Source organism: Lygodium microphyllum, chromosome 15 (genome assembly GCF_053477565.2).
Source record: "Lygodium microphyllum isolate KBCC chromosome 15, Lygodium_microphyllum_v1.1.10, whole genome shotgun sequence".
Classification (NCBI taxonomy): Eukaryota; Viridiplantae; Streptophyta; class Polypodiopsida; order Schizaeales; family Lygodiaceae; genus Lygodium; species Lygodium microphyllum.
This window is the reverse complement of record NC_141149.1, coordinates 145,924,610-145,949,509: the sequence shown is the minus strand read 5'-3', so window position 1 is coordinate 145,949,509 and position 24,900 is coordinate 145,924,610. Positions and strand designations below refer to the sequence as shown.

At 46.9% G+C, this 24,900-nt stretch overlaps 1 protein-coding gene and 1 pseudogene across 7 annotated transcripts in view; one reads left to right on the top strand and one right to left on the bottom strand.

Annotated features, from left to right (window-relative positions):
• LOC148025188 (Pseudouridine synthase family protein) overlaps positions 1 to 24,900 on the top strand; it is a 174,445-nt gene that overhangs the window by 62,399 nt on the left and 87,146 nt on the right. The window lies entirely within an intron of this gene.
• On the bottom strand, positions 19,283 to 23,969 carry LOC148025191 (uncharacterized; annotated as a pseudogene).

Below are 24,900 nucleotides of genomic sequence, written 5' to 3'. Positions count from 1 at the left end.
CTTTATTCTTTTATACATGAGTTTTAGGGTTTCTAGAGCTCTTGGATATTGATCCTACTTTTGTGGCATTGAGTAGTTTTCTCTATTTGCACACTTTCCATAAGGTCCATAAGCTTTTTGGTTCCAACTATAGGCTATCAATTAAGATCAACACTTATGAGAATCAATTATGATCAATAGAGACTTTGATCTCTCTCTCTCTCTCTCACACACACACACACACACACACACACACACACACACACACACGTGTGACTAAGAACAAAAAACTTCCATCTTGTAGCTTCATTGACATCTTCTAACTTATAACTGTAAGTTTTTGCATATTGATATATCATGTGACGTTCGTCTTCCCTTGATGATGTGGCCTTTCCATTCCTGTTTCGGTCCCTTTGAAAATTCATGTTCCCGTTCCCGTTCCCGTTCCAAAGTTTCCCTCAACTATGTGCCAAGTATCTTTGAAGTGGATGTAATGGTTGCTTGGTATAAGTTGGATGCTTCTCAGTGCAAAAACTTAAAAAAGCAATATGCTAATAAATTTTCAAAGGCATTGCTGCCCATTACTTCATATCTGTTGTCCCCCTTTTGTAGTAGATAGAGAAGTATTGTATAAGAGAAAAAGACTTAGAAACCAGTGTGGGTTATGGTGAGGTAAAGTTTCCATGTGCTACTTGGTGAAATTTTAGGATTTTTTCAGCCATGGATGGATGCAAATGGATAGAGGACAGAGTAGCATGGGACAAGGGACAAGAACGGGGATGCGGACGGGGACGGGGATGAGGAATGGCCAAAAGCAAGGGATAGGGGGTGGGATAGCAGAGAGCGTGGCATACATAAATAACATTTTAAACTTCATAGTTAACCAGCCAAACCCTGCATTTCACTGTTCTTGGAGCCACCTGAGTTGCCAAATCATCAATCACCTGTGTTTTGATGTTCTTGGAGCTGCTTGATCTGGCATGTTGATTGCTGCGTTTACCAGATTTGCTGCATCACCAGGCTGCCACATCATCAGTACTTACTGCATTTGCTGTCCATTTGCTCGGACTGCCTGTCTGCTGTGTGTCCAGCTGGACATAGTGCAACTGCAGTCTGCATTGTGTCCAGTTGCTGCCTACTGCCATATGGCTTGCCTATGGCATTTGCAGCCTGTAAAACCAGCCAAAATTTGCATTTTGGTGTTTATTGGAGCCGCTTGACTTGCCACATCATCAACCATTTGTGTTTTGGTGTTCTTGGAGCTGCTTGATTTTCCACATCATCTAGATTGCTGTGCTTAGTAGATTTGTTGCATCTCCAGGCTGTCACATCATTTGTAATCGCTGCATTCGCTGTCTATTTGCTCAGACTGCTTGTCTGCTGTCACTGATCTGGCCATCATGGAGGCACGTCTGCTATTGCAAGATACATTCAAGAATGCTTGCTACATTTTGGGATCCATCAAAGTACAACACACTCTTCTACTTATACTCTTCCGTGGTCCTTGAGACATGGGAGTTTGGGGGTTAGTTTTCACCTTGCATGGTGTGTTTTTTGCATTGAGTATTGTACCTATTCATTATTCACATTTCTTTTATCTTCTGTGTTCATTGCCTTCCCTAACCGTAACTATATTTCTTTATCAATCTCTATGTGTTTGTTGTACGATTTTGTTTGTTTTCTGTTGTCTAGTATTTCTTTACATGGTATTAGAGCTAGGTACAATTGAAGAAACCTAGGCCCTTGATTGAAAAGCTTTGTCTTTAGAAATAGGAACAATAGAGGGTAGATGACATTGAACACTTCCATACCGACAGTCTCCAAAGCAACTTTTGCTGAGAACTAAGTAGGAGTGGGTTTCATAACCTACTTTGCAAGGTTCAGACACGGGTGGAGATACTTTTGGCTACTCTGAAAAAACCATCCCTTATCCTATTACAAACGAGGAGTTGCATCTTATCATGGCTCACAGAGCCAAGAAGTTCAAAAAGCTTAACAGAAGAATTGCAATTCGACAATAGCTACTTAATGAAGGTATATATGATTCTTTCTCGTTAGATGTGTATAAATTTGATCATTTGCGGGGCCGTCAAAGATCTCCATTAGGGATGGGCCTCTATTGGAAAAAGAGATTTGCATATCTTTCTTTCACACTATTTCATCTACTCCAATGCAGGGTACAGTTTCTACTTTTGTCTCTTCTTCCCCTTCTCCACTGCAATATTTTTGTAAATATCATGATGAAGCTAGAGTGCCATATGTCGATCATGGAAAGAGTCCTCTTGAAGATCCATTCTTTTGTGTTTTAATACAATAAGAGATGTTCATTAGAAAGAGATTGGTGACTCTTCTTCTCCTTTTCCTTCTTTGAATTATGTTTCTCAAAGTTAGAATGAGTTTGGTGTTTCATCTTCTATGTATTGTGCATTATTATCTTCATTTCAATTTCCACCATAAAATCAATAAAATGAATTTAATGCATCTTCATTTATATAATTTATATCACAATTTCAAAACCCGCCCATCCCACCCACTTTTTCCATTGCATCACCATTTTCATTTACACAATTTATATTCCCATTTTAGATATTGCATGTTCCTTCACACACCACACTAGTGTATTCTTTAAATATAGATACAACCTTTCGAAGCTCTACACCTTCATTTTTGGGTGGTGCTCATGCATCTTTGGAGGAGGCTTAGTCTCCACCTTATGCATCTTTGGGATACTCACAACATGGAGTGCCTTCCCTTGCTTACCTAGGTATAGATTAGTTGACACCACAATTTGCGACCATGGCAATTCCTAGTGGACCATCTGGTTATGCTGTTGTGCCTCAATTGACAAGTGTGCAAGGTTTGAGAGCTCTCGTGGCTGTTCACAGGTAGTTGTGGGTCCCTCTCCTCCTATTTTTGCCTACCACTCTATCTCCCTCCCTATTCTTACTATCCACCTTACCCTCAAACACCTCACAGCTCCTGATTCTCATCAGTCAAGCATGCTTTAACTGACAAGACTTGTTTTAACAGGTCTAACTATACCACTTGGTTAAATTTGATGAGACATGTCATTGACTCTCAGAACTTGTGGAACCTTGTTTAGGGGTTGGAAGCCCAACTAGACATGTGCCTTGTTCCACTAGAGGTTGTCTGCTCATGGACTGCCAAAAATGCCTTCACTATAGTCGAGTTGAGGCAAGGTCTATTACCTAGAATTTCACTCATAGCTATAGCACTTTGATCTACCTTTTGAGAGGTGGGAACACTTTACTGAGTGCTATGTAGCTTAAGATAGGACTCGTCATATAAATCTCGACCATGAGCTTGAAAAGTTCAAATTTATTGATCGGGATGACCTTAAGTCAAGTTGGTTGATTCTTGAATATCGATGACTTCTCATTGAATTTTCCACTATAGGGGCTCCTAAGTTGAGAGGGCTAGATCCATTAGTTCATGCTAGGCATGCTCACTCTTGTTCAGCCACCATCGATACTGGAGTCCTAGGTTTACCCATTTAGTTGAATTATATCCATTTCAGTCATTTCATGGAAACCACATATCGGCTCCGATGTTTCCCTTTGGGGGTTTTGGATGTTGATGCTTGTTTGTCATATGGTTAGCTATGATGTTTGGTGTCTTCTCAGGTTGGTATATTTTCCTCTGGTGCATGGATTCTGAATTTTAAGTATGTGACCTAGTGTGGTAGTTGGTAATAGCAAGAGGTGCATTTTCTTATAGCTTTGAGAGTGCATTGTTCTCGGAACTTTTAGGGCTTGAGAGGCCGTTTTTCCTTGGTTCTTAAGTTTGTAATTTCTCTAGAGTTGTGCCTAGGGGCCTAGGGAATGAGCCTTGGTGACTGGATGCAGTGTGCTGGAGTGGGGAATTATTCTTACCCCACTTGTGATGTAGAATGCTTTAGGGTGCAACGCAGGAAGTACAATCCTAGGCTTGTCTTGCGAGTGTGTGCACTTGGGAATTATGATTGGATCCTCCAATGTAGTTCGTGTCTCCTCGCTAGGGCTCTCTAGATTTGTTGCTGCCCCTGTCTCATGTAGATTGGTCTTTCGAATAGATGGTTGAGTTTAATGTAATGCTTGTGCCAATCACTATTGGTTGCTCTTTCCTAAGTGCAAGTAGCTAGCATGCAGGCTTGTGAATGGTGCGCAACGTGGTGGTAGATCATTGACCTAAGCGTTGATGATCTAGAGACTCCATGACTTGTAGAAGGGAGGTGTCTCCTCTAAATAGTATAGGGTATCTCGACGAGATTGTGCTGTATGCTCTATATATGCATACGTGTCCCATTTGAATGAATAGTGTAGTTTAAGGGAGGTCTCCCCTCTAAATAGTGTAGGGTATCTCAACTGGATTGTGTTGTAAGCTTTGCATTTGCATGTGTAGTGCTTCTTACTCTCCATCTCTTGAGTCCTTCTAGAACAGTTTGCAAATCCTCTTAGCTCTAGGGATGTGGGTTGCTCTCCTTGTCTTGGCTTCCAATTGGGTAGAAGAGACCCTAAGTTGGCCAATGGCTACTTGCATCTCATGGGCATGTATGTCTCTCAATGAAACCATGTGTGAAGATGTGTAGGATTTGTATTGAGAAAACATAAAATGTACGAACATGACTAAATCATGATAACTGAGGCCAAAACGCAAAACACAAAAATAGGGAGAAGAAAATGAAACTAAATAATGAATGGGTGTACACTATGCTCAAGGGTAGAGCAATCCAACAACGAATGACTCTCGTGGGAGTGGACTGAGGGAGAGTGTATTGCCCATTAGAGACAAATTTGGAGTGCAGCAATCACCAGTTAGTACAGGCAGAAGCAGCCTTGGAGGTTGAAGATGATGATATTGGAGTATGCTTGCAGCTAAAGACGTGTTGAGTGGTATGTGTGGGGATACAAGTCACTTGGTGTGCACTCTATTTAGAATTTGAACCAACCAAAGTTACACATTTGCTCGTGGGACATGCGAAACACTCTTGTGCATTCGTGTTTTGGGCCTGTTTAATGAGCTTTATGAAAGGTTTAATGCTAATGCATTTTCTTTAGCTCAACACCCCCTCTCAAGCCCAAAACTGGAGCCAAGAGGGATTGCGAAGCAAAGCTCAACCCTTTTATTCCAAGAGGTCCCACAAAGGTGATGGATATCCTCCCTTGGGAACCCAAAGGCTTTTCCTTGGATTTTGTTTGTTTGTTTGTTTTTTCGATTTTTTGCTTGTGCCCATTGGGGAAAGGAATGGTTGACTCACATTGCACAAAACAAAGAGTATGTACACAGGTGCCCCTAGGGTGTTCGGTTAAGAAATATGAAGGTAAAGTACTATAGGTGGAGACCCTTGGGATCCAAAGTGATCAAGGTGCTCATGGATGCTCTGCTCAATGTGATGCATGTAAGAATCCTACACAATGCAAATGAGAATGCTCATCCAACAAGCTGCCACTTGGATAGTGTTTGTCATGGAGAAAATTTTCACTTGCCCAAGCAGCCTTTTACAAAGATGACATGAATATCATGCAATGCAAAGGGGAAGATACAACAAGGAAGGTATGTGAATGTTGAAGAAAATGCCAAAACCTATAAGTACCAAATGAGGGCTAGGATCCCCCTCTCAACCATGGATGTCAATGCCAAAGGATTGTGATGCCGAAGGCATAGTTACCAGGAACGGGGAACGGGAATGGCAACGGGACCCCCTGGAACGGGGGAAACGTCCAAAGTGAGGGAACGGGAACGGAGGGAACGGTATATATATATATATATATATATATATATAGAGAGAGAGAGAGAGAGAGAGAGAGAGAGAGAGAGAGAGAGAGAGAGAGAGAGAGAGAGAGAGAGAGAGAGAGAGAGAGAGAGAGATGAGAGAGAAGACGCGATGTTGCTCCCGCTCCGTGCCGCCTTGCCATCGCTAGGTTTGGCGCGTCCTGCGGGCGCGTTTACCTGCGCCGCCGCCGCCTGAAACCCTACCTGTCGGCACCCCGCCTTCGCCTCAGGCTCGTCGTAGTTCCGGTTCGCCAGGCGTTCGCGCGTCATCACCACCATCGCGGACTGTATCTCTGCCTCCTTCGACCAGTCGCGCCTGCGCCCTGCGCTGCCGGCGGCATCCCTGGTGCCGTCTTCCAGCCGTCCTGCTCCTGGAGCCGTCGGGAGCAGTCGCCCTGCCCCTGGAGCCGCCAGCGTCTTCTGTTCCGGCCGCCCTGTCCACGCCCAGATGCCCTGTTACTGACGCCCTATTTATGATAGCATCCTCCTGACGCCCTGTTCCCGGACGCTGCTGACGGACCCCTACCCGACATCCCAGCCTGTCCCGTCCTGCTGTGGAGACCGCTCGGCCTGTGTTTCGCCTGTCTGCCCCTGCACGGAGACAGGTAAACCTCAGTTTTCATTAGCTCTCCTTGCTGAGTACACCCCTGGACAGCGCCTCTGTACAGAAAAAAGGGAAAGCGAGAGAGTCGGCAAAACAGAGGGTCAGCCCTCATTCGAGATCAAATCATCATTTACGATGGCTGGTTTGGATCTGGACTTCATAGATCAAACAGTGGCAGCACTGGGCCCGGATTCTGATGCGGAGGAACCTGAGGATATGGTTCCATGCAACGAAGAGATGCCCCCTGGTCCCGACATCCAGCCTGCGGGTAAACGTACCAAGCATGCTTCGGAAGAGATAGGCGTTTCTCAGGATCGGTCCTATGCCCAGGTTGCTTCGGATTCGGTGGACTCTCAGGAAGTGGACTGGGAACACTTGCTGGAATTTGCAAACACTTTGCTTGGCGATTATGTTCAACATAATCAGGAAGCCTTTTCTGACTCTGCACCTGACGATGTGCTAGATGCCACCGTGGACCCAAAAACTGTCCTACGCTCCTTTTCGGTATTTTATGATCGTGCTGTGATACTTTTCTTCACTGGTCGAATCCCGTTGCTTTCCCGTATTCGCCAATGGTTGCAACATCTGCTACAAGGGGACTGTGTTGAAGAGATTTTTGTTGGCTCCCGGGGTTTTTGTGAGGTTCTGTTGAAATCAGAGACGCACCGTGCTGCTCTCCTGTCTAAATTGCCTTTGTTTTTTGAACGCCGGTTGGTTCATGTGGTTCCATGGCGTCCAATAGCAGATTTTCAGCGTCTGCTGCAACGCGAATGCCCGGTCTGGGTCGAGGTGGAAAACTGTCCGGCTGTTTATTGGCCGCTATTGAAGGATGCTATGGCCGTTGTGGGCACTGTTCTGGTCCCTCCCAGTCTCTGGGCTGTGAATCGCAACCGCTTGTGTATGCTATGGGACACTGCAAGAAAAAGGCCTACCTGGTTACGCCTCAATTGCCCTGGCATGCACCCATTACACTTTCGTTTGAAATGGGGCAATTTTGCAGGGCATTGCTTCTCCTGTGGACAATTGGGGCACTTTATGGCCGAGTGCCCGGAACAGCAACACACTTCCCATAATGGCCATGTTGTGCCGCCCATGGAGGAGATGGTGTGTGATGCCCCATCGCTGGATGCTACCCATCAGCCCCAAGCTTTGGCCAAAGGTAAACAACAGGTTGCGGGTCTGGATTCTAGCGCCACTGATTGGGTGGAAGTAGGTGCAAAAAAAGGCAACAGGGTTGTTGCGGCCATGGAGAACAATGTGCCTACAACATCACAAGATTCCATGCGTACATACATGCGAAGGAAGGAAATGCAGTCTTCTGAGCGCTCGGCTCCTGCTATGGTTTCCTCTGCCCCCCGTCATCAGCCCGCCAGAAAAATGTCTTCGGATCGTTCAAAGGGTCCCTCTGCTAAGCTGGCATTTGATACCAGAGGTAATGTCATTATCCCGTGGGACCGTCGTTATCCCCGGTCCATCCCAAAGCCAGCAGATATGCCGTCTACTTCCAAATCTGGTCCGCAGAACTCTTTTGCAGTGTTGGCAGATTTCTTGGACGAGGGCGTCCTGGACATTCTTGCTGACAAAGTCAAATCGAGGCAAGTAGTGCCTCGCACCTGATTTTGTTTTGAGTATACATGAAAATCGCCACGTGGAATGTGCGTGGAATTTGTTCTCGCCACAAGCAACATGCTATGTGGACTGTGTTGCATGAAAATCAGTGGGATGTCCTGTGCACTGTTGAGCACAAGAGTCACGATGAAGCCGGAAAAGTGGTAGATTGCCATGGCTTTAGATTGTTTTATGCGGGGTCACTGGCCATGCATTACTCGGGTGTGCTCATGATTGTCCACGACAAGTATCAGCCTGTTCTGATTAAAAATGATGTTCATGGCCGTTTTTTGGTGATTGAAATTATATTCGAAGGGGAAATCTTATGGCTACTTGGCCTCTATGCTCCGAATGATTCCTTATCTCGTCGGGCGCTTTGGCAAACTTTGCAGGCCTCCTTGTCACTTGGCAGACGGGGCTTCTTCATGGGGGATTTCAATATGTGTGTGGATTCCTCCCAGTCCACATCGGAGCATTCGGTGATGGATACGCCGGAAAGTCGTATGTGGCAGGCGTTGGCTCTTGACGTCCTCAAGCAAGATCTCTGGTCCTGGCTACACCCGTCCTCTACAGGGTTTACTTTCCATTCTGCCCAGTATGCAACAACATGGTCGAGATTGGATCGTATATATATCATGCAGAATGATGATTTTCTTCCTGAGCTGCTCGAAATAAAAGTATTGCAGCAATATGCCCTGTCGGACCATTTCCCTCTGCAGCTTGAGCTACTGGCACAACCCATTGCCCCGTTCAAGCAATTTCTGGAGAGACTCCCTTTGCGTTTCAATTCGTCTTACCTGAAGCATGCCATCTTTCAGGGCTATATGCAGCAATTGATTGACAGATTTCTCTTCGACTTCTCTTCTCAAGGCACTGCGTCATTTGAACAATTGCTCTCTAATGTGCAGCGGGTTGCTCGGCAGTATGGGATCCACCATGCCTCTGTTTGTCGGCAGCGTCGCAAGGCAGCCGAGGACATGCTGGCTTTGGTTCGTTCTCTGCTGGTGGACACTCCGGATGATGCATTTCTGCTCGCACTGGCCATGCGAGTGGCGGATCTTATTAAAGAATTCCAATTGAAATCATATCAGCAGGCCAAACTGCAACATCTGACAGAGACGTTGCAAGATAATGCATGTCAAACCCATAAGTTCTTTCGAGCTCTTCACGCCTCTCCTGCTAGGGAGAATATGACCAGACTCGAGGATGCAGAAGGTCACCTTATCATGGATCCGCAGACTATTGTGCAGATGTGCAGGAATTATTTCCGTGACCTTCTCGGCACCACTTCTCCACCTTCAGATCAAATCACTCAGGCCCGTTCGGATTTTTATGACCTGGTCCGCAATCAGCTACCGCAAGACATGCAAGCTATTATGGAGTCCGATATTTGTGAGGCAGAGGTTATGGACGTCTTGTTACATTTGCCCAAGGATAAAAGCCCGGGTTGGGATGGTCTCACCAATGAGTTCTTCGAAGCTTTTGCTACCCAACTGGCGAAACCATTGCAGGCCTTGTTTCAGCAGGTATGGCAAACCGGGATTATGCCTTCCTCATGGAAACAAGGCCTTATTAAACTGCTTCCAAAAGTTCCTTCGCCATCTAGGTTGACACAGTGGCGCCCCATTTCCTTGATGGGTTCAATGTACAAAATCTTTTCCAAAATAATGGCGAATCGGCTTCATAAGCATCTCCCGGCCATTGTGCATCCTCTACAGTATGGTTTCATTAAGGGCCGGAATATTCTGCACAATGTATTGAATGCTCAACTAGCTATTGATTATGCAAGGCATTCTAACCAGGAGGTAGTACTGATTCAATTGGACCTGGAAAAGGCTTTCGACTATCTGGATTGGTCTTTCGTCGTTGAACTTATGTCGGCTATGGGCTTTGGTTCCCGGATGTCTCGTCTAATCTACACCATTAGCGCTGCGGCGTCTTCGCGAGTCATGCTGAACGGAGGTGTTACTGAGCCATTTGTACTTGCCCGCTCTGTCAGACAAGGATGCCCTTTGAGCCCGCTATTCTTTGCCCTCGCGACACATCCAGTTCTTTCTATGTTATCCCATATGGTAGCCTCTTCTCGGTTGGCCGGTCTCTCGCTTCCTTCAGGACAGCACTTCATTAGCCAATCCCTCGCGGATGATACTTTTATGATTTTGCGGGCGGACAAGGACAACCTCAAGCGCGCATTGGATGTTTGGGGCATCTTTGGTCAAGCCTCCGGCCTTCGCATCAATGCGCTCAAATCAGCCATTCTCAGCTGCACGGAGTCGGATTTGCAGTCCTTGGACTGGCAGGGTCTGGTTGTTCCTCGTGGCTCCATTGTCAGGCACCTTGGGTACCCTTTGGGTGTCGACGTTCCACCAAAGCAGCTTCTGCAGTGGATTTCTCAGAAAATGGTGGCCAAGTTTATGTATTGGAAATCTCAAGCCTGGCCCTTCCATATTCGTCTCAAAGTGGCCCAGACAATTATGTTGCCAATGCTGACATATTTTTTGCCATTGTTGCCCTGGACTACTACCACTCTCAATGCTCTTACTCAGTCTATTCGCTTCATGCTATGGAAGGACTCATTGCATGAAGTTATTTTCCTGGATTTCATGGTCGCATGCCTGCACCCCTAAACGCATGGGTGGCGGAGCTATTTTAGATGCCCAAACTCACATGCAGGCACTCCGTTGGTCTCTCTTCCGCGCCATGTGCTCGGATCATCATCCATGGGTCGATATAGCCCGTTATTTCTTTGAGAGCCATGGGCTTCTATATGGCAATACCCACATCCGGACTTCTTGGTGGCATGTTCTTAATGCTGATTCGAGGTTCTCCAGTTATTCTTCGTCGCTGCTCAATCATTTGGTCTTTTCCTGGCAACAGGTCCTTCTAAAGGCTCAGTGGCATCCAGCGGAAGATCGCTTGACTACGAATTCTTTTCAATTGGAATTATTGGCAGTCTCGCGCTTACTTGCATGGGAAGGCAAAAATGAGCTTAGACCACAATTCAACCGGATGGCTCGTTTGGGCTTGTCTTCGGTCGCGGATGCCACCCTTGCTAGTCGCAATGTGCTTATATCATTTCGTACAGCCAGGAGGCTTTACAGGATTCCGCGGGGATATAGGCCTTTATGGGAACAGCTTTTGCGGATGCTCCAGAGCAGACAACCCTTTCCTGCCCTTGCGTCAGATCATCCCTGGCAGGATTGGGACCTACAAGGCCGGCTGCCTTTAAGCAAAGCTTCTGCTAATGAAGTTTATCATATTCTGATCAAAGATCAACAATGGTTAGTTACCAAAGCCAATGCTTTATGGGGCCTACGAAAATCCCGGTCCTGGTGGAGGGCAACTGTGATGGAGGGCTGGTTGAACAAGACCCCCTTCAAATGTAAAGTATTTCTTTGGAGAGTGATGATTGGTGGTCTTCCGCTTGCGTCGGCTCTTTCCAAGCGACGAATTTCCAATGGCAACTGTTTCTTTTGCACCACTGCGGTGGAATCAGCCCGCCACAGATTTATTTCTTGCCCTGTCGCAAAAAAAGTCTGGTTCTTTTTGACGGCTATTTGGCAAGGAGCGGTTGGATTCACCCTGCGCCCCTTTGATTGGGTTTTCGGGAAGCCCAAATACCCCACTCCTGCACAGCCACATATGAAACTCATGTTTCATTTTCTTCGATATTGGGGCTGCTGGCATAACTGGACCATTAGGAATGCTTTTCTTTTTGACTCCGCCTATAATGTTCAGCGACATATTGCGAGGCTTAAGGGCCTTTTGTATTGGCAGTTGGATCTTCTCCGGCATTCTGATTTGCTCTCTAGGGAGGACTTGGTCGGCTCTTGGAAAGTGGTGCTCCAAAAGGCCCGTTGGCACCCAGTAGGGGACCGCTTGCAGACCAACTCCTTTCAGCTGGAATTGTTGGCAGTATCGAGACTCCTTTCATGGGAAGATAAACATCAGCTCAGACCAAGATTTAACCGCATGGCCCGTTTAGGTGTGACGTCGGTTGCGGATGCTACCCTTGCCACTCGCAATGTCCTCGTATCGTTTCGGACTGCTAGGCGACTCTTCAAGATCCCGCGTGGATACCGTGATTTATGGGAAAAGCTTTCGTCGGAGCTTCAGGGTAGGCAACCCTTTCCTGCCCTTGCTGTGGATCGCCCTTGGCAGGACTGGGACCTTGCAGGCCGGCTGAGTCTGGAAAAGGCCTCTACTAATCAGGTGTATCATCTTCTCATTCAAGATCACCAATGGCTGGGTGAGAAAGCTAATGCTGTTTGGGGACTGCGGAAATCGCTGTCATGGTGGCAGACAACGCTGATGGAGGGCTGGCTGAATAAGACACCTTTCAAATGCAAGGTCTTCCTTTGGCGGGTGATGATTGGTGGTCTTCCTCTGGCCTCGGCCCTTGCCAAGCGTCGCATCTCGAATGGCAATTGTTTCTTCTGTACCACACCGGCGGAATCGGCCCGACATCGTTTTCTCTGTTGCCCGCTCGCCAAGAATATCTGGTCACTCTTGTCGCACATTTGGCGCGCGGTGGTGGGGTCCTCGCTAACTCCTTTCGACTGAGTTATTGTGCGCCTGAAGTATCCCACACCGCCACAGTTGCATGTGAAGATCTTATTTCACTTTTTCAGATATTGGGGATGCTGGCACATTTGGACCACGCGTAATGCTTTTCTCTTTGATTCGGCCTCTAATGTATCGCGACATATTGCCAGGCTTAAAGGGCTCTTGCATTGGCAGCTAGATCTCATCCGACACTCCGACTTGCTCCCTCGGGAGGATTTGCATCCGTGGCATATGGCAATTGCCTCTGGGTCGTTGCCATGATTGGTGTAACTTTTTTAGTGCATTACTACGGGGATTCCCCACACGTTGGCCTAGGGTCCTCGTGTCTCTTGTAATCAGAAAAAAGAGAGAGAGAACCTCTTCACATGATGGCTTTGTGTCATCATGTATCTTGTAATCAAGTAATCTTGTATTTTTTTCGTAATTAATACAATTACCTTTTACGAAAAAGAGAGAGAGAGAGAGAGAGAGAGAGAGAGAGAGAGAGAGTATGCCGCCCTGACATCGCTTGGTCCGGCACGCCCTGCTGTCGTCTCGACCTGCGTTGTCGCCGCCTGAAGTACTGCCTGTCGTCACCCCCGGTTCGCGTTAGCACCGTCGTCGCTTCTGCTCGTCTGTCGTTCACGTCTTGTCAGCATCGTCGACGCCTGCACCTCCGCCTGTTTTTGCCCTTCGCGTCTGGTCCCTGCGCCGCCAGCGGAAACCCTAGCGCCCTGTTCCTGACGCCCTGCTCCTGGAACTGTCAGGAGCAGACGCCCTGCGCCTGGAGCCGTCAGCGCGTCCTGCTCCTGGCGCCCTGTCGACGGCCGGACGCCCTGTCCACGGTCGCCTGCCACTGACGCCCTGTCCCCGGACGCTGCTGACGGATGCTTGCCCGGCACCCCAGCCTGTCCCGTCCTGCCGTGGAGATCGCCAGGCCTTTGTTTCGCCCTTCTGCCCCTGCACGGTGACAGGTAAAGCTCCGTTTTCATTAGCTGTCCTTGCAGAGTACACCCCTGGACAGCGCCTCTGTACAGAAAAGAGGGAGAGCGAGAGAGCGGGCAAGAGAGAGGGTCAGTCCTCCTTCGAGATCAAATCATCATACACGATGGCCGGTTTGGATCTGGATTTCATAGATCAAACAGTGGCAGCACTTGGCCCGGATTCTGATGCTGAGGAACCTGAGGATATGGTTCCGTGCAACGAAGAGATGCCCCCTGCTCCCGACATCCAGCCTGCGGGTAAACGTACCAAGCATACTTCAGAAGAGATAGGTGTTCCTCCGGATCGTTCCTATGCTCAGGTTGCTTCGGATTCTGTGGACTCTCAGGATGTTGACTGGGAGCATTTGCTGGAATTTGCCAACACTTTGCTTGGCGATTATGTTCAACATAATCAGGAAGTCTTTTTTGACTCTGCACCTGACGATGTTCTGGACGCCACCGTGGATCCAAAAACTGTGCTACGCTCCTTTTCGGTATTTTATGATCGCGCTGTGATACTCTTCTTCACTGGTCGAATCCCGTTGCTTTCCCGTATTCGCCAGTGGTTGCACAGTCTGCTACAAGGGGAATGTGTTGAAGAGATTTTTGTTGGCTCCCGAGGTTTTTTTGAGGTCCTGTTGAAATCGGAGACACACCGTGCTGCTCTCCTGTCTAAACTGCCTTTGTTTTTTGAACGCCGGTTGGTTCATGTGGTTCTATGGCGCCCAATGGCAGATTTTCAGCGTCTGCTGCAACGTGAATGCCCTGTGTGGGTAGAGGTGGAAAATTGTGCGGCTGTTTATTGGCCACTATTGAAGGATGCTATGGCCGCTGTGGGCACTGTTCTGGTCCCTCCCAGTCTCAAGGCTGTGAATCGCAACCGCTTGTGTATGCTATGGGACACTGCAAGAAAAAGGCCTGCCTGGTTACGCCTCAATTGCTCTGGCATGCACCCGTTACACTTTCGTTTGAAATGGGGCAATTTTGCAGGGCATTGCTTTTCCTGTGGACAGTTGGGGCATTTTATGGCCGAATGCCCGGAGCAGCAACACACTTCCGATGTTGGCCATGCTGCGCCGCCCATGGAAGATATGGTGTGTGATGCCCCGTCGCTGGATGCTACCCATCAGCCCCAAGCTCTGGCCAAAGGTAAACAACAGGTTTCGGGTCTGGATTCCCGCGCCACTAATTGGGTTGAAGTACGTGCAAAAGAAGGCAACAGGGTTGTTGCTGGCATGGAGAACACTGTGCCTACTACCTCACAAGATTCCATGCGTACATATATGCGCAGGAAGGAAATGTTGTCTTCCGAGCGCTCTGCTCCTGCTATGGTTTCCTCTGCCCCCCTTCATCAGCCCGCCAGGAAAATGTATTCGGATCGTCCAAAGGGTCCCCCTGCTAAGCTGGCATTTGATACCAGAGGTAATGTCATTACCCCCTGGGACCGTCGTTATCCCCGTTCCACCCCCAAGCCAGCCGATATGCCGTCTACTTCCAAATCTGGTCCTCAGAACTCTTTTGCGGTATTGGCGGATTTCTTGGACGAGGGAGTCCTGGACATTCTCGCTGACAAAGTCAAATCGAGGCAAGCTGTGCCTCGTACCTGATTTTGTTTTGAATACACATGAAAATAGCCACGTGGAATGTGCGAGGAATTTGTTCTCGACACAAGCAACATGCCATGTGGACTGTATTGCATGAAAATTAGTGGGATGTCCTGTGCGCTGTTGAGCACAAGAGTCACGGTGAAGCCGGAAAAGTGGTAGATTGCCATGGCTTTCGATTGTTTTATGCAGGGACACAGGCCATGCATTATTCGGGTGTGCTCATGATTGTACATGACAAATATCAGCCTGTACTTATTAAAAATGATGTTCATGGCCGTTTTTTGGTGATTGAAATTTTATTCGAAGGGGAAATCTTATGGCTACTTGGCCTCTATGCTCCGAATGATTCCTTATCTCGTCGGGCGCTTTGGCAGACTTTGCAGACCTCCTTGTCACTTGGCAGACGGGGCTTCTTCATGGGGGATTTCAATATGTGTGTTGATTCTTCCCAGTCCACATCGGAGCATTCGGTAATGGATGCGCCGGAAAGTCGTATGTGGCATGCGTTGGCTCTTGCTGTTCTTAAGCAAGATCTCTGGTCCTGGCTACACCCGTCTTCTACAGGGTTTACTTTCCATTTTGCCCAGTATGCTACAACATGGTCGCAATTGGACCGTATATATATCATGCAGAATGATGATTTTCTTCCCGAGATGCTCGAAATAAAAGTGCTGCAGCAATATGCCTTGTCGGACCATTTCCCTCTGCAGCTTGAGCTGCTTGCACAACCCATTGCACCTTTCAAGCAATTTCTGGAGAGACTCCCTTTGCGTTTCAATTCGTCTTACTTGAAGCATGCCATCTTTCAGGGCTATATGCAGCAATTGATTGACAGATTCCTCTTGGACTTCTCTTCTCAGGGCACTGCATCATTTGAAAAATTGCTCTCTAATGTGCAGTGGGTTGCTCGGCAGTATGGGATCTATCATGCCTCTCTTTGTCGGCAGCGTTGCAAGGCAGCCGAGGACATGCTGGCTTTGGTTCGTGCTCTGCTGGTGGACACTCCGGATGATGCATTTCTGCTCGCACTGGCCATGCGAGTGGCTGCTCTTATTAAAGAATTTCACTTGAAATCATATCAGTAGGCCAAACTGCAACATCTGACAGAGACTTTGCAAGGCATGTCAGACCCATAAGTTCTTTCGAGCTCTCCATGCCTCTCCTGCTAGGGAGAATATGACCAGACTCGAGGATGCAGAAGGCCACCTTATCCTGGATCCGCAGACTATTGTGCATATGTGCAGGAATTATTTCCGTGACCTTCTCGGTTCCACTTCTCCACCTTCAGACCAAATCACTCAGGCCCGTTCGGGTTTTTATGACCTGGTCCGCAATCAGCTTCCGCAGGACATGCAAGCTACTATGGAGTCCGATATTTGTGAGGCAGAGGTTATGGACGTCTTGTTACACTTGCCCAAGGATAAAAGTCCGGGTTGGGATGGTCTCACCAATGAGTTCTTTGAAGCTTTTGCTACCCAACTGGCGAAACCATTGCAGGCTTTGTTTCAGCAGGTGTGGAAAACGGGGATCATGCCTTCCTCATGGAAAGAAGGCCTTATTAAACTGCTTCCAAAAGTTCCTTCGCCATCTAGGTTGACACAGTGGCGCCCCATTTCTTTGATGGGTTCAATGTACAAAATCTTTTCCAAAATAATGGCGAATCGGCTCCATAAGCATCTCCCGGCCATTGTGCACCTCTACAGTATGGTTTCATTAAGGGCCGAAATATTCTGCACAATGTATTGAATGCTCAACTGGCTATTGATTATGCAAGGCATTCTAATCAGGAGGTAGTACTGATTCAACTGGACCTGGAAAAGGCTTTTGACTATCTGGATTGGTCTTTCGTTGCTGAACTTATGTCTGCTATGGGCTTTGGTCCGCGGATGTCTCGTCTAATCTACACCATTAGCGCTGCAGCGTCTTCGCGAGTCATGCTGAACGGAGGTGTTACTGAGCCATTTGTACTTGCCCGCTCTGTCAGACAAGGGTGCCCTTTGAGCCCTCTATTCTTTGCCCTTGCGACACATTCAGTTCTTTCCATGTTATCTCATATGGCAGCCTCTTCTCAGTTGGCCGGACTGTCGTTTCCTACAGGAAGCACTTCATTAGCCAATCCCTGGCGGATGATACTTTTATGATTTTGCGTGCGGTCAAGGACAACCTTCGACGAGCATTGGATGTTTGGGGCCTCTTTGGTCAGGCGTCCGGCCTTCGTATCAATGCGCTCAAATCAGCCATTCTCAGCTGCACGGAGTCGGACTTGCAGTCCTTGGACTGGCAGGGTCTGGTTGTTCCTCGTGGCTCCATTGTCAGGCACCTTGGGTACCCTTTGGGTGTTGATGTTCCCCCAAAGCAGCTTCTGCAGTGGATTTCTCAGAAAATGGTGGCTAAGTTTATGTATTGGAAATCTCAAGCCTGGCCCTTCCATATCGCCTCAAAGTAGCCCAGACAATTATGTTGCCAATGCTCACATATTTCTTGCCATTGTTGCCCTGGACTACTACGACTCTGAATGCTCTTACTCAGTCTATTCGTTTCATGCTATGGAAGAAGGACTCTTGCATGCAGGTATTTCCTGGATCTCTTGGTCGCATGCGTGCACCCCCAAACGCATGGGTGGCGGAGCTATTTTAGATGCCCAAACTCACATGCAGGCACTCCGTTGGTCTCTTTTCCGCGCCATGTGCTCGGATCATCATCCATGGGTCGATATAGTCCGTTATTTCCTTGAGAGCCATGGGCTTCTACATGGCAATACCCAAATCCGGAGTTCTTGGTGGCATGTTCTTAATGCTGATTCGCGGTTCTCCAGTTCTTCTTCGTCGCTGCTTACTCATTTGGTATGTTCCTGGAAACAGGTCCTCCAGAAGGCTTAGTGGCATCGAACGGAGGATCGCTTGGCTACTAACTCTTTTCAATTGGAATTGCTGGCAGTCTCGCGTTTACTTGCATGGGAAGCTAAACATGAGCTTAGACCACAATTCAACCGGATGGCCCGTTTGGGCTTGTCTTCAGTTGCGGATGCCACCCTTGCCAGTCGCAATGTGCTTATATCTTTTCGTACAGCTAGGAGGCTTTTCAGGATCCCTCGGGGATATAGGCCTTTATGGGAACAACTTTTGCGGATACTCCAGAGCAGACAACCCTTTCCTGCCCTTGCTTCAGATCATCCCTGGCAAGATTGGGACCTACAAGGCCGGTTGACTTTAAGCAAAGCTTCTGCTAACTAAGTTTATCATATTCTGATTAAAGATCATCAATGACTAGTTACCAAAGCGAATGCTTTATGGGGATTACGTAAATCCCGATCATGGTGGAGGGCAACTGTGATGGAGGGCTGGTTGAACAAGACACCCTTCAAATGTAAAGTCTTTCTTTGGAGAGTGATGATTGATGGTCTTCCGCTTGCTTCGGCTCTTTCCAAGCGACGAATCTCCAATGGCAACTGTTTCTTTTGCACCACTGCTGTGGAATCAGCCCGCCACCGATTTATTTCTTGCCCCATCGCAAAGAAAGTCTGGTTATTTTTGTCGGCTGTTTGGCAAGGAGTGGTTGGATTTACCCTGCGCCCCTTTGATTGGGTTTTCGGGCAGCCCAAATACCCCACTCCTGCACAGCCACATATGAAGCTCATGTATCATTTTCTTCGATATTGGGGCTGTTGGCATAACTGGACCATTCGGAATGCTTTTCTTTTTGACTCCGCCTATAATGTTCAGCGGCATGTTGCGAGGCTTAAGGGCCTCTTGTATTGGCAGTTGGATCTTCTCCAGCATTCTGATTTGCTCTCTAGGGAGGACTTACGTCCCTGGCATATGGCAATTTCATCTGCATCTTTGCCATAATGTTGTAACTTGTAGTACTTAGAACCTCTTCACATGATGGCTTAGATTGTCGTCATGTATCTTGTAATCAAGTCATCTTGTACTTTTTTTCGTAATTAATACAATTACCTTTTACGAAAAAAAAAAGAGAGAGAGAGAGTATATTAACGTCTCTAAAAGGCCAATGTGGCGTATGAGACCAAAGCAGTACTTACAATGATGGTGTGTTTCTCATCTGGAATGAGAACAAAGATGAAAAACATGCCTATAAGACTGAAAAAGAAATGAAGTAGTGTCCTATAAAAGGGAAACATATCAGTGATCTGAAAGTGAGAGTAGAGAAAGGAAAACTCTCCATCAATGATATGTCTGTTCTCTAGGGAGGTGTATCTCTGCATGGCTGAGGCGTCTCGGCATCTGTCTCCTGTGGCGCTCAATGATGGCTTTAATTTGTCTGTGGTGTGGATGTCTAGACCTTCGTCCGGGTGGACGTGGGCGCCTAGACCGGCTAAGTGCCACTGCTCTATCCAAAGGGACACCTACAGAGGATGAGGTCCAATGATGATGTACTCCTGTAGGCTGTGTGGCAGTAGTAGTGGTATCTGCCATACTCTATCGTGTATCAGTGAAAAAGTCAGTGACTGCTCTTTGTTTATGTGAGCCGAGTTGTGGGGGCCTCCTACTCCGTAGAATTGTTGCTCTGCGCCTCTGGAGCTCCAAGAGGAAAAATCCCAAGCATCTCTGATCCTCAAATTGCATGATCCGTCTCAGGGGTCCAAAACCCTCTCGAAATAGACAGTGGTATCTACCTCGTATGTCATAATATACAGTGCATCGGCAGATGTAGTGTTGCTCTGTCTCTGGCTCTCTGTCGCATAGTGGGCATATGCGTTCTTATGTCTGTATACCCTCCCATCTGCCTGTCTCAATCCTCAGGTGGTGGGATGAGGTGCGGATCTGACCAATAACTGTGCGTAGTCCATGAGGCAGTTGTGTGTCCATGTAATTGGGTCGGGTGATGAAACCATCCTCAGATACCTGAAGGAAGTGGGTCTGGTAGTGTGCCATCCTCGTGCCATGGGGGGAGGGGGGTCGGATCCAGGTCTTCTCCGTATCTAACTTCAGTATGTCTGCTCTGATCACATGGTTTAGCTCTGATCGGCTTAGGTCAAGTGTAGGGCAATCCAGGCTATAGTCGAAGGGGGGTAGTCTGTCAATCTGCAGCCCATGTAGACTCATCCATGTACTCATCTGAGCATACCAACAGTGTCTGTCACCGTCTCCTGCTAGTTGTCTAGAAGAGGCCAGGGCTAGCCGTGGGTATCTATCTTGGGGGAGCTCCCATAGTCTATGTATGAAAGTCACTGCCTGGACCAAGGCCTCAGCCACCATGGGTGATGCTCCCAACTCAGCTCTGATAATCTCATGTGGGGTCGAGCTCTTCGCTCGTATCATGTGTGAAATCATCATGACCAGTGGTCTTTCCATATGCTCCCATCCGTCATAGTATTCCTTCTCTGGTCCATCTTGGTCCCCCAAAGGCTGTCTCCTCGTGTGAAAGAGACTCGGACCCCAAATAGCTGTCCCATATAGGAGTGTGGGTGTAACCAGGGTGTCAAAAAGCCACAATTTGATGCGTGGCTCATGAAATTGTATGTGAGCACATTGCCTCTCCAATGCACCTAAGGCTGCATATGCTTTTGCCAGACGAGCCTCTGATGTCTCTCTCCTAGAGAACTGTTGTCCTTTCAATGTGACCCCCAAATAAACATACTGCCTAACCATCTCCACTGGCTCTCTGTCAAAAGTAAACTGGTGCTCAGCTCTTGTCACCCAAGCAGCTGAAGTGTTAAATACCATAACTTTAGTTTTCCCAAGGTTCACCTTAAGATCTCTATCTCTGCAAAAAGCTGATAATGCATCCAAGTGTCTATTTAGTCCCTCAGGTGAGTCAGATATAAGTACAATATCATCGGCATAAAGCAGTAATGGTATCAGCACTCCAGCTAGGCTGGCTCCGGCCCCACCAGTCCTATCCACATATTCTGAAATTTCATCTATATACAGCCCAAAAAGTGTCGGTGAAAGTGGACAGCCTTGTTTCACCCCAATGGTGCTATTGACTGTATTTGAGATGCCCTCAGGTGTTCGTACTCTGCCGTTCACTGTCTCATACAGGGCATAGATACTCCATTGTATCTGGCCAGCATGTGTCCAATCATGATAGTTCGGTAGTTCTAGGTAGCACGGGGTCTCCACTCTTAAAGAGCGGCACAATAATATGGTCTGACCAACAGGTTGGAAATCCGTTACAAACTGCCCTATTAAAGATGTGAGCCAGCGTTGGTGCCAGAATGTCACAGGCATGCGTGAAGTGTTCAGCCACTAAACCCTCATGGTCTTGGGCTCTTCCATTTTTCAGTTTCCATATGGCATTCCTCACTTTTTTTTCTGTGAAAAATCTGCAATTTGCTGGTCTTGAGGTTGAGGGGAGTGGCATAGGCTCTTGGCCAAGAATATCATAGAGTGTGCAAGCATATCCATGCCAATCATCCGGTCTAGTAATTTGTAGGGGTGGCTGGTTCTCGTGCATCTTTTTCCATGCTCTCTTGCTGTCCTGCCCCAAGAACGTGGAATACATTTCTGTTTCTAGTCTGCTTAGGTATTCCCGCTTCTTTTTGCGTACCAACCGTCTTAAGAGTGTTCGAGCATGCTTATGTGTACATATGCCAAGTGCCATCTCTCGCTGAAAACGTGCTCGTGTCTCTCTGCACTCATCATCATACCAGCCATTCTGTGGAGCATTACCTCGTGGAGGTTTATTTGACGGTGTAGTGTGTGGGAAAGCATATGCTGCTGAAGTGTGTATTATCTCGGCCAACTGTCCTGTAAACTCATCTAGAGAGGCTTGTGTGTCTAGCTCCCTCAATGCATCTCGCACAGTAATGCTGTATATGTGTGAGGTTGCTTCCACAAAATCATAGCGTGGTAATTTTGGTATGTGTGACTGTGCTTCGTGTATATGCCCATATTGCATTGTGAAAGCTAGAATAGCATGGTCTGCTACTAATCCAATTGGTCTGTCTGAGATTTCAAAAATTTTTATGTCAGGTAGCAAGTTGGGTGATCCAATCAAATAGTCCACTGTGCTTGACCCTTTCTTGTTATTCCAGCATGTGAAGCCATTAGATCTTGGCCATTGTGGTAGCCCATTAAGGATGGCCAAACCATGTGCACTTTCCAGTGCCAGTAGGTGTGTTCCATATTCTGTTATCTCTCTATCTTGGGCTGATCTAGCTAATCCCACTTCATCTAATGCAATATCTCTGAACATCTCATCACTAGTGTCAAAGAAAGCAGATTGGTTGTTTCCTGTGCGTGCATTAAAGTCTCCTGCTAGTAGAACATCCCCAATTCTCATGTATCCCATTATGTCCTCATATATATATATAGAGAGAGAGAGAGAGAGTCAACACTTGTCTTAGAATCTAGAGAGAGAGATCATATCAACCATAATTCATGAAATTAGACTCTAGAGACATAATAATCAAGTTTCAACAATAATAAAGATTCAAAACATTGTAACCAGCAATGGATTGTCGCATTCATAATTCAACATTCTAATCAACAATGTTGCATAAGTCCAACTGGCAACAAGTGTGCATTGCAAAAACACAAAATATGCACTAAACTTTAAAGCCTAAATAGTAAAGATCCAAGTTACAAGAGCTCCAATTTCCAAGTCAATACTCTAAAGTTCCAAAAGGCTAGCTACTAAGTGCTCTGATTCATGGAAGATGGCTCCACTGTGCCTAAATGCTCATCCTGCTGAACAACATCCTGCCCATCATCATCACCATCATCATCATCGTCATCTTTTTCCCAATATATAAAAGAATCAGCCTTTGCAACTGATGTACAAGCTAGCAAGCGAAAATTGGAGCTCACATAAACTAGGTCATTCGTCTTCATTGTACCAAGACGATTTCTCTTCTTTGAGTGAATATGATTGAATGAGCTCCATAGTTGCTCTAAACAAGAAGAGCTAATTGTTTGGCTAAGAATACGAATAGCCAAACTCTGCAACTCTGGAGCTTGTGCCCCGTAGTCCTCCCACCATAAAGCAGCCCCAATATTTGTCATGTTCTCTAGTGCATCCTCTGTACCAAACATCCCTAATGTTTGCCGATATATAGAGAGCTGATTTTTAATTTTGCGTTGCATTTCACGGCTGGGATAAAGCCTTGCAAGCAATGTGTTCCAAGCCTTGACCACCTCAAGGTCTCTTTCTTGCATCTTTCCTTGAAACTCAGGATCAAGCACATATGCTGCAGCATGCATAGGATAGTCATACTCATTCCATCTGTTGATGCATAACTCCTTGATCTGCTCATACCTATCTGCATTTGGTTCCAAACTCTCTAACCTCTCAATCATGCGATCCATACCTTCATAGATCTTCCCAATGCATGGATCCATGCCATCTGCAAGCCTCAACATGTGCATAATAGGATCAACCATTTGGTTGGTGCGATTAACCTCATTCCAAAAATCTCTATCAAAAACATATGCATTACATAACACAACAGTAGCAGTGGCAGCCCCAGTCCAATTTTCATACTCATCACTAGCAAATAGCTCCCGAATTGCACCTTTGCAATAGGGCAATCGACCAAGCATAAGAAAGTTATATGCAAATCGTGTATCTGAGTATTTAAGAAGTTCTTTGTCACTTCTCTTGCGAAACTCAGCATGCAAGTACTGATGATTATATATAAATGTGATAATCTTGTTGCCTTTCGCAACAAGAGATGCAATCCATGGCAAGTCCCCAATATCCTTCAACAAGTTATTCAAGCAATGCGCCATGCATGGACTAAAGGTGATATGTGGATACATTGCCATTAAAATGTTTCCTGTTGCCCTGTTTGTAGGTTCACCATCTGCCACAAACTGCACTACATTTTCTGCCCCAACAACCTGCACTGCCTCGCACACTCGGATGCCAATACATCTGCACTCTTTCCAGTCTCTGAAGCATCATGACTACCAATGAAGTATACATCTCCACGAGAATATGCAACAACACCATGTATGGACCTATGGCGTGTGTCACTCCATCCATCTACTATCAATGTCACTCCATTTCTTGCCCATTGATTGCGAATATTTGCTGTTGCAATCTCTATGGCTACTTTCTCCTTTTGAAGCAATGTAGTCCTGATAGTTTCTGATGAAGGGGGCTTATATGTGGGTCCATACTCTGTAATCTTTGTCACCATATTTAAAAAATAAGGTGACCTGGCTGATTTGAATGCAATATGGTCATGGTAAAAAAAGCGTGCCACTGCTGCATCTGTTTCCTCTTTTTTCTTTGGTTCCCATGAAGTGTGCAATGAACTCTGTTTAACACCACGACCTGTTGCCATTGATGGCCCACGAGAAGGCTGCATAGCCACTAATCCTGGTGGTCTTCTGCATGAAGCACCATGCCCTGCTGGCCTTGGAGTCCATGTTGTTGGATCCACTGCTATATTTGGCGTCCTCCTGGCATGTGAATTCCCCATAGAAGTGGCTATGCGGTCAAGTAACTCCTGCCTTTTCTCAATTGATACATTGGTGCAAAAACGCACCTCGTTCCCCTCCTCATGTAGAAGATGGGCTCTCACTTTATCAGCCCCACTAGTGCGAGCATAAGGGCAAAGTTTGCATTTCCAAGGGCGAGCCCCTCCACCTCTCAATGGCACCCCTGCATCTACCTCATCCCACCATGACCAAGTAGTGCTTTGACTTCGTCCAGTTGTTGACGAAGTACCGGTTGAGGATGATGAAGATCCCATAGATGTCAATGCTGCCATCTATATAGAAGTGACAAATAATCAGTAAACTGTAAACTTCAATGAAATTAGTAATTACAGAAATTTGCAGCCAACATTTCAACATCCATGCGTCAAAGTTCAATGAAATTGCAAAAA